This window comes from Sciurus carolinensis, chromosome 11 (genome assembly GCF_902686445.1).
Source record: "Sciurus carolinensis chromosome 11, mSciCar1.2, whole genome shotgun sequence".
In the NCBI taxonomy this organism is placed as follows: Eukaryota; Metazoa; Chordata; class Mammalia; order Rodentia; family Sciuridae; genus Sciurus; species Sciurus carolinensis.
Genome location: NC_062223.1, coordinates 117,270,913 through 117,280,465, shown reverse-complemented (window position 1 = coordinate 117,280,465; position 9,553 = coordinate 117,270,913). Strand labels below are relative to the sequence as shown.

The 9,553-nt window shown below is 41.5% G+C and overlaps 1 pseudogene; it reads left to right on the top strand.

Moving 5' to 3' along the window:
* The first annotated feature begins 4,315 nt into the window (after positions 1–4,315).
* LOC124960472 (ribosome biogenesis protein NSA2 homolog) lies at positions 4,316–5,294 on the top strand (annotated as a pseudogene).
* The last annotated feature ends 4,259 nt before the right edge of the window (positions 5,295–9,553 follow it).

The following is a 9,553-nucleotide window of genomic DNA, read 5'->3' as shown; positions in this document are numbered from 1 at the left end:
CTGCTTCTTAGGCTCTGGCCAGAAGCGATACATGTCATTTCCATTCACATTTTATATGTGCGAGCATGTCACATGACACCAAGTAGATGATGTCATACTGGGAAATATCCTTGTTGGCTGATTCCCATGGGAGAGCCAGCACTCATTTTGGAGAACAGACAGACATCTCGGTCCACCAGAGGCTACCAATTATCAGCTCAGAAACCAGGCCTTGGACATAGGGTGAGGACTTAGGCTATTTCTGTTCCTTTCTCCTCAGAAATCAGACCCTTTCCTATGTCTCTCAGGCCTTGTGGGGCGTAACTTGATTGGCAGGTATGTGTGTGGAAGTGAGCAGGGAAGTAGAATAGAGAAAAAGCTGCCTCTAGATAAGAAAAGAAAAACACATTCCTTAGGCCCAGGACATCTATAAAGTCTTCAAAATTCATAGAAGGGTGATGGGGCTGCCTAGAGTGGTCCAGGATCTTCCGGGAGGTCAAGGGTGGTAGTGGAGTATGGGGACACTGTCTTATATCCCTGATTTCAGACATCTCCAAGAACCAGTCAAAGCCTCTGGCTTTGCCAACTCTATTGACTGCTGAATTTCCGTGAAATTTCCCTGGGGAAGGAGAGGGAAGCCAAGTGAGTATGTTGGGAGTAGGGCAGATGATGGCGCTTTGACAAAGTCCCTTGGAACTGCCTCTGGGGTTTGGTTAAATTCCCAGGGGCCATTGTCTCCCACAGTGGCTTGGCTGTTGTCGGGGGAGATGCATGTGGCAGGTTTCTCATGATGGTAATGATGAGGACGATGATAATAATAGCCAGCACTTGCTGAGTGTCTGCTGTGTGCCAGATGCTGGACAGAACACCTGATGTGTACTACCTCCTAGAAGCACGACCATCCCATGAAGTAGGCAGTGTTGCTTTCCTGATTTTACCAATGAGAAAACAAAGGCCAAGAGAACTGAAATAAACCTCCCCAAACGACGCAACGACTAAGTGGCAGAGTTGGACTTTGAATCCAGGCTGTCTAGTTTGAAAAGCTGCTTTTCTCCATACATTCTGCTTTCCAAAGTCCAGTGGAGGCCTCCTAGCTATGACCTCTGAGGTTCACCATCTGGTTCTGGATCTTTCTGGGGGCAGGGGCAACTCCCCAGAGAAGGCTGGGCACACTCCTCAGAATGTCACATGACCAGAGACTTAGTCTAGACAGTTTCTGGAAGCTTGGTATAGGGCATCATGAGTGGGAGGAGGCCCCTCCCTCACCCCAGCTCAAGAGGATGGTTTCCAGGTCACCCTCCTGAGCCATGACAAGCTGTCACCCAGGACACCTCCATGTCTCCTCAGTGTGGATGGGTGGCTCTGAAAGGCACATGCCATTCATTCCCTACCTCCTCTGCACTGGTCCAGGCTTCCTGTCCCTTGAAACAACTGTTCCAGTCAGAGAAGTAAACACCATGGTGGTCTTATGATGGGTCTGCCCATGGAACAGGGGGGACCATGCTCTGGAGATAAGCAGTTCTGGACCACTCAGGAAGGAGGCCTCTTAGGAGGGTTAAGGGCACAGCCTGGTTTTTGATCTTCTACCAACTCAGCTCCTTCCAGCAGGGCAGGGGATGTGGACACAGTAGGATGCCTTCTCTGTCCAAGCCCTGCGTCTTAGAAGAGGTCCCGAGAAAGGAAGGACCTGGGAATCTCCTTCAAAGAATTCCTCCTAATTATACTGTTGTAGAGAAATGAGCACTGGGGTTGGAATCGAAGTCACTGGAGGTACAAATTCCAGTTCCACCACTTACTTAGGTATGTGAACTTGGGCTCCATATTTTTAGCAATGTGATCTTGGGCCAGTCCACTTCTTTGTTTCTTCATATGTAAAATGGGTATGTCTATCCCACATGTTGTTGCAAAATTAAATGGGGCATTACAATCAGGGCAAAGTGATTGGTATGTTGTGACCTCTGAACAAATGTTGAATCTGCAGCAAAAATAAATAAATAAATAAATAAATAAAAGGAGTCAGTTCTTTTACCACCATATTCTTTCACCAAACAAATGATGTGAGAGGGACATGTGGATAAATCTTCAGGTCCTAGAAAATTAGCCCTTCCTTTGCATGAACTTTCCTCTTAGTTTTTTGCAGCAATGGTGTGATCTAGGAGGTGACACTACCATCTAGGGTAGATGGACACTCCAGCTGGTGGAGTACCTCTGAGCTGAGCTCACCCTGCTATCTCTTGTCATCAATGGGACCAGGCAGCAGCCAGTCCCTGGAAGAATTCTCCTGTAGGAGAAGTTAGTGCCCTGCCCTGGTGACCTCTGCTTTATCAATGGAGTCAGGTAGTTCAGAGCTGAGAGGGGCGCACATCCTTACCCAGTCCCTCATGACTCCCCCGACCACAGCCGTGGGGCTCCTGCCCCATTACACCAGTGAACCCTCTTGTGCCATATGTGGTAGAGCTCTTGAGTGCTCATCTTACTGGAACTCTCCACAGCCTTTAACTGCTGAGTACTCCCCCGCTCAGAAATTGCCATGACTGTCAGGGCATTGAGCTGTCCAGTTCCCCTTCTGGCCCCTTGGCTGCTCTTTCTCAGTCTTCTACAAGTTCTGTGATGGCATTTCCAGGAGATCATCCACAGCTCTCTTCTCATGGTACATGGTAAATCCTCATCCATGGCCATCGTATCTATTTCCTGGGTTTCCAACTAACCTCTAAGGAGCCAGTAGGAATTTTTTCCACATCACTAAGGTGTAAGAAATCTCATCTTCCTTCAAATTAACCCGACTTTGAACTACTGCAGCCTAGCTGAACAATATTCTCTTTCCCAGGAGAGGCTGCTCACTGCTCTCCAGGCTGAGACTCCCCAGACCTCCTCAAAGTAATGCCCAGGTAAGGGGAGAAGCCTCCAAAATTGCTACTGTCTCCAGAAATCCCACTCTCCCTGGGTCAGACCTAGGCTACTCCACTCTATTCAACCCCCAAGTCTCCTTCTCCTAGCAGATAGTTTAGGCTCAACTCTCTTAAGAACATTGCACAAAGTCCCATAAATTTTCTTTGGAGTCAAAGTCATTCCTTCCCGATTAGATCACAACAGAAATCAAGGTGAGTATAGGTTTCAATAATTGTGTATGGGTTTTCATGTGAACATGAAATTTTCATTCTTTTAGGATAAATTACTATAGGTGAAATTACTGGATCATCTGGTAAGAATGGCTGCGCCATTTTCCATTTTCACCTGCAATGTAAGAGTTCCATTTGCCTCACATCCTTCCCAGCACTTGGTCTTGTCAGAATTTTTGATGGCAGCCATCCAAATAGATATATATTGGTATCTCATTGTGCTTTTCATTTGTATTTTCCTGATGACTCATGATGTTGAGAATCTTTTAATGTATTCATTTGCCATCTATAGATCCTCTTGGGTGAAGTGTCTGTTTTACTATTTCACCATTACTTTGTTGCATTGCTTGTTTCTTATTGTTGAATTTTGAGAGTCCTTTATATATTCAGGATACAAGTCTTTGTCGGATATGTGATTTGCAAATATTTTCTCCCTGCGTGGCTTGCCTTTTTATTCACTCAATTCTGTCCTTAACAAGAAAAAAATTGTAATTTTGTAAAGTCCAATTTATTAATGTTTTCTTTTAAGGTTGTGCTTTTGGTGTTATAGCTAAGAACTCTGCCATATCCAAGCTCATGAAGATTTTCTCTGACGTTTTCTCTTAAAAATTTTATTGCTTATGTTTTACAATTAGTCAATGATCCACTTTGAATTAATTTTTGAACACTGTTAAAGTATACATTGAGGTTCATTTTTATTTGTTTGATTGGAAATGAATGTCCAGTTATTATAGCATCATTTGTTGAAAAGACTATATTTTTCCATCCAATTACCTTTGCATTTATCAAAAAATCAACTGTGTTCTGTTAATCTATATGTTTTATTCTTCCACCATCCTGTGTTAATTATTCTAGTTTTGTAGTATGCCTTAAAATTGAGTAGAATGAATCCTCCATTTTTAGCCTTGTCCAAAATTTGTTTTGGCTATTGCGGTTCCTTTACATTTCCATATGTTTTAAAACCAGCTTGTTGGAATTTTTATCATGATTGTGTTGAATCTAAAGGTTAATGATATTGAATTGTCCAATCCATGAACATAGTATGTTGCTGCATTTATTTAGACCTTCTTTGATTTCTTTCACCTAGTTCCTATAGTTTTCAGCACACAAATCCTGTACCTAGTTTGTTAAACTTAAAACTAAGTATTTAAATGTTAACTAACATTTAAATAACTATATTAAAAACCAAGAAATGGCTTTCCTGTTCCGCGTTGCGCGGAGTTGGCTCGTGGGTCTTTGATACCCGAAAATTAAGAGCTTCTACTCCTCCCGGAGACTGTACCCCGCAGATCTGCGGCTGTCACCATGCCACAAAATGAATGTATTGAGTTACACCATAAACGCTGTGGATATCGTTTGGATTACCATGAGAAAAAGAGAAAAAAGGAAAGTCGAGAGGCTCATGAACGTTCAAAGAAGGAAAAAAACCTGATTGACCTGAAAGCTAAGCTCTACCATAAACAGCGTCATGCAGAGAAAACACAAATGAAAAAGACTATCAAGATGCATGAAAAGAGAAACACCAAACCAAAGAATGATGAAAAGCCTCCACAGGGAGCATTTCCTGCCTATCTCCTAGAAGGAGAAGGACAGACTCGGGCAAAAGTACTTTCCAACATGATTAAACAAAAATGAAAAGAGAAGGCAGGGAAATGGGAAGTCCCCTTTCCCAAGGTTTGTGCCCAGGGAGACACAGAAGTATTAAAAGTGATTTGAACAGGGAAGAGGAAAAAGAAGGCCTACAAGAGGATGGTTACTAAAGTCTGCTTGGTTGGAGATGGCTTTACAAGAAAACCACCTAAATATGAAAGATTCATTAGGCCAATGGGCTTACATTTCAAGAAGGCCCATGTAACACATCCTGAACTGAAAGCCACTTTTTGCCTACCAATACTTGGTGTGAAAAAGAATCCCTCATCCCTGTGATATACAACTTTGGGTGTTATTACCAAAGGTACAGTCATTGAGGTGAACGTGAGCGAATTGGGCCTTGTAACACAAGGAGGCAAAGTTATTTGGGGGAATTATGCCCAGGTTACCAACAATTCTGAAAATGATGGATGCATAAATGCAGTCTTACTGGTTTGACATCTGTTTTACATTTCTTATAATTGAAGACTACAAATCAATCAGGAAAATCACCATTATTGCAAATTTCTGAGTACTATCAAATAGCCTTAAATAGCTGTAGTCATTAAGAGAACTATTTATTAAACTGTTTAAAAAAAAGAAAAACATTAAAATGACCAAGTTTGGCAAAAAAAAAAAAAACAAGAAATGCATTAATATTTTTGCAAGTCTCTTTAGTGGATAACTTAATGAAAGATAACTGAATTCTCATACTTTCTTCTATATTCAACCTGTTGTGAAATGTTTGGTTGAAATATGTAAAGAAAACTTGATCTCACAAAGATAAAAAGTTGGAAAGTGAAAGAGTATTTAATAAACATTTCAGATCATTGTGGATACTTTTCTTTGATACTATATTCAAATTTGGCAATGTGGAGTAAGAAACCATATTGAAGAACTTTTACTAATGAGTTAAATTAAAATCTTTCGGTCTATTGCACTCAATGTGTCTTTTACTCATGGCTAATTTTGTAGCATTATTCATTGGTCATTTGGAAAATACCAGTCATCTGAGTTCTGAATGTCTTCCAATGCTGATCTATTTTATTTTACAGTGTCAAAACTTAGAATTATTAATAGCACCACTGATCTTATCAGAAAAGTCTTTCAAGATTGGAAAACTGTCAAACTCATGTGAGGGATGTGTTTTCTCCAAAATGCTAATTTTCAGTAGAACTTAATTTCTATCATTAGCAGCAAATCTTGTCACCTGGTTTCCTTGAGGTGGCAAGCTTATTTTGTTAATTTCTGAGTCAATGATTTCAACTACCAAGTCTAAATAATCACAGTTTGTCCATCAATCTTCATTTAAGTAAAAACAGTTTCATGAAGAAAATGACTACTCCAACAACTCAGAATGCCTCGAGACCAACAGTACTTTGGTATGCTGTAGAAACGCTTTGTACATACTTCCTATTTTGTTACAGCAAATTATAAAAATGTTTCGTTCAACATAAAATTTAATTGTAATAATTGATAATTTCACTGCTTTGTCAAGAATGCTCTTCAGTGAAACTAGCAAGTGTGTGGACACAGGTAGAAGATGTGGCACATGCAGAGGGTGCCACTGCTTTGATTCATGTTAAAGAGCAAGTGAGTTCACGCACCATTGCTTTGTGCCCTTGGTGTTAACATCAACACAATGGAAAAGGTAAATATTATACTCCAATTATGAAAATAGTTTTGACCCCCTTGACACCTGACTATGTCTCTCTGACCCCCACTCCTGCAGTGGGTCCTCAGATCAAACTTCGAGCATTGCTGCATGAGACCATATGAGACCACAAAGGGAAATCTGCTGATACTGATGTTGAATAGGTACTTCCTGGAAATTCTATTGGAACCACATCTGTGTCTTATCCTCACTTCCCATTCTTGGGGGGAAAAACTAAGGGTCTATCATCTGAAGAGGTCTAAGTGTAGTCAGCTTTATGCTGTGATTCCGGATCTCCTTGGAGAAGAGGGAAGAAGATGGTAATCTAATTGCAGTCTAATGAAGAGCCCAGTGGGTGGGAGAAGAGTGATTGGGGATTTGCATGTTCTTAATTTCCAGGGCTTGGTGCACCCCAGGTGAGTGCTCAGATCTTCACTAGAAATACTTCAATCCTCTCCCCAGATTTGGGAAAACAGGTCTGATGCCCTTGGTATCTCACTGTGTCTGGGTAGGATCTGCTCTGGGCTTGGGACTAGAGATCAGGAATGCATAGTCCCTCTCTGATAATCCCTCTAATTGGACTAATTGATGACCAAGTTCAATTGAATTCAGTGAACTGTCACAGGCACTTACTAGTACTCAGACAGTACTGGATTCTGGGAGCAGGGATCTGAGCTTGGGGTTCAGGATACACTCCTACAGGCAACTTATCCACAATATCACATGGTTGACTCTCTACTGTTGCTTTCTTTTTCTTAAAGCTTGATTGTTTTTAAAATTTTGCAATTTGGCTCTTATTAGGGCATTTTTTTTAAAATCCAAATAATTTTGAAAACTATAAAAATAATAGAAAGGTACAATTTATTTGTACTGTTTTGTGCCTTAAACTCTTACCATCGTCACATGCTTTATCTCATTTAATCTCTCAACAACATCATGAAGTAGATACAATACAAGGAAGAAAGCAAAAATCATTTAAAATCCCACCACCCAGAGGAAAATGTTGTAGACATTTTAGCCAAATCTTTCTGGAATTTTTTCTACAGGTTCACAGTCAGGGATTGTTTTAGTCAGTTTTTTGTCACTGTGACTAGAAGACCTGACAAGAACAATTTTAGAGGAGGAAAAGTTTATTTGGTGCTTATGGTTTCAGAGGTCTCAATCCATAAATGGCCAATTCCATTACTCTGGGTCAAAGGTGAGGAAGAACGTCAAAGCAGAGGGTGTAGTGGAGGAAACACAGCTCAGGACAGGACAATCAGGAAACCAAGAGAGACTTCACTCACCAAGGACAGAATATAAACCCCAAAGGCACATACCCAGAAACCCACCTCCTCCAGCCACATCCTACCTACCTATAGTTACCATCCAGGTAACCCCTATCAGAGGACAAATGAACTAATTAGGTTAAGGCTCCCATAACCCAATCACTTCACCTCTAAACTCTCTTGTATTGTCTTGCACATGAGATTTGGGGGAACACCTAATGTCTGAACCATAATAGAGGTCTATGATTTTTAAACCAGTAAAATCACATTATGTAAGATTATATTATATAATCTTAACAATATGAGATGAACACCATTCTTGTGGGGTTAGATGATCATGTCTAATGGTTTTAGACTATCCCATTGCATGGAGGTACCAGTTCACTCACTTAACTGGACATCTAATTAGGGTAGCTTCCAGTGTTTTCTTTATTGGTACAGGAGATTGAACCCAGAGGCACTTTACCACTGAGCTATATCCCCAGTCCTTTTATTTTTTATTTTGACACTGGGTCTTGCTAAGTTGCTGAGGCTGGCCTTGAGCTTGTGATCCTCTTGTCTCAGCCTCCCCAGTTCCTGAGATTACAGGCCTGCATCACCATGCTCGGTTGCAGCTTCAATTTTTTGTTAGGATAAACACTACTGCAATGAATTTCTTTGTGCACATTTTCATCTTGAAGCAATGATCTCCAAAGGATAAATTCTTATAAGTACGATTGTTTACATTTTTATATAAAATACTGACTTGTTTTTCAGAGGAGTTGAATTAATTGCTATTCCTCCAACAGTATCCATGTCTGCTACTCTGTGCTGCAAAGACTGCTAAAGGCTGATGTACAGGCACACATGAATGGGTGAGTACTTGTGTGTATATGTGAACTGTCCGCTTGTGTGGGGGTTCGTTTATGCATTTACTAAATATTTTGAGCATCTATGATGAAGCAGCCTCCTAGGGCTGCAACCATGGGAAACTGAATGTGATCCCAGCTGATATGGAGTCAAACACATATTTAAAAAACAAAAAAACTGCTGGGGATGTAGCTTGTGGTAGAATGCTTGCTTAGCATGTGCAAGGTACTGTGTTCTATTCCCAACCCCACCAAAAAAATAATAAATAAAAGAATGCTGCACACGATTTAAAACAAACAAACAAAAAACCTCCCAGAGGCTCAGGAGGCTGAGACAGGAGGATCTCAAATTCAAAGTCAGCCTCAACCACTTAGCAAGGCCCTAACAACTTAGCAAGACCCTTTCCCTAAATAAAATATAAAAAAGGGTTGGGGATGTGGCTCAGTAGTTAAGTACCCCTGGGTTTAATCCCTGGTACCAAAGAAAACAAAAAACAAACAAACAGATACACTGCCATCAGTGTACAAGGTAAATCATAAAAGATATGATCACCTATAATAAGGTTTTGCCAGGGTCTGGGGATGGTGGTAGGGGTGGCACGGGGAGGTCAGAGAAGGCGTTCTTGCAAAGAGGACAATATAACTAAGAGCTAGAGGTGCGGTGGCTTTCACTGGATAAAGGGTAGGAGAGATCTCTTGCTCCACCCTCGTTGGGTACCATCTTGCCCGGAACTCTTCTTCCGTCCCCATATAAGTGGTCCTGCTTGTCTGTCTTGGTTTGCTGTCTTTCTCCTCTGGAGGCAGGACACTATGTCATTAAGAATGGAAAGAATTCCCACATGCTGGGGAACAGGCTGCAGACTGGTAGGCAGGATCTTGTGGCTGACCAGGTATTCCTGGATGTGCACCTGCACTGGAGTGCGTGTGTGAAGACCTAAGTGCTGTGGGTAGGCGTGTGAGCGCACTGGTTCTCAAAGGGCATTCCCTCCCTGGAAGCACCAGCATCAGCATCACAAGGGGCAGGCCCAGGGACCGATGGGAGCTTTAATGAGGCCT